The sequence below is a fragment of the Octopus bimaculoides genome, chromosome 24, assembly GCF_001194135.2.
Source record: "Octopus bimaculoides isolate UCB-OBI-ISO-001 chromosome 24, ASM119413v2, whole genome shotgun sequence".
NCBI lineage: Eukaryota > Metazoa > Mollusca > Cephalopoda > Octopoda > Octopodidae > Octopus > Octopus bimaculoides.
Window position 1 is genome coordinate 24,857,885 of NC_069004.1, and position 946 is coordinate 24,858,830.

At 30.9% G+C, this 946-nt stretch overlaps 1 protein-coding gene across 8 annotated transcripts in view; it reads right to left on the bottom strand.

Moving 5' to 3' along the window:
• Positions 1–946, bottom strand: part of LOC106882974 (uncharacterized) — a 188,758-nt gene that overhangs the window by 57,671 nt on the left and 130,141 nt on the right. The window lies entirely within an intron of this gene.

The following is a 946-nucleotide window of genomic DNA, read 5'->3' on the forward strand; positions in this document are numbered from 1 at the left end:
ATATATATATATATATATATATATACACACACGAAAAAAGAAAGAGTGAAAGAATTATTTAATAAAAACTATTAATAAAGATTGAAATTACAGTTTTATATTTTTATATCAATTTTCAAATGTATGATCACAAGACAGAAACAAACAAGAAAGCAAAAGCTGCAAATCGTTGTCGCAAAAAAGTACGCTGCTTATATTCTGATACCCTCCTATAATTATTTACGACGATAAGCGTGTGCGCAAAATATAAAGAATCTTGAATTGTAAACTCGAATAACTCTTCTTTCTGCAATCTAGACCGAGAGGAAACCTAACCAAATAATAACATTCTTTCTGGAAATTCACAAAGAGCAGAATGAAATACAACTGGCAAATGTGCAATTCGGAAAAAAATATCCTTTCATTATTAAGAACCACAAATAACAATAAAGAAAGCAAGAATTTTCTGTAAATGCAGGAATATCGTAAAATACTTCTTAATAATCTGAAAAGGTTAGAAAGCACATAATTAAAGCAATTACTTTACGATAGCAATCTGTATTATGAGAAAATGTGATTTTCATCAAGTATCGCCCTGTATCCCAATTAAACTTAATTTAATTTCATAATCATAGAATTAGATATTTCCTGAACTTGATATAATTTACCTTAGAGAAAGAGTGAATCATCCACGTAATTGCATAAGTTAATTTTGACTACTGCCATACTCTTCAGCATATGTTTAACCACATATAAATATGATCAGACGTTGTCGAAATTCTTCTTCTGATATTTTCAGTTTCAAAAACCATGTAAAACGCCTTCAGTTAACATCAACCATAAAGATACAGGTGTCTGGTTATCAGAACTATACTATTATGTACACCCACGCACGTACACACACACACACACACACACACACACACACACACACACACACACACACACACACACACACACACACACA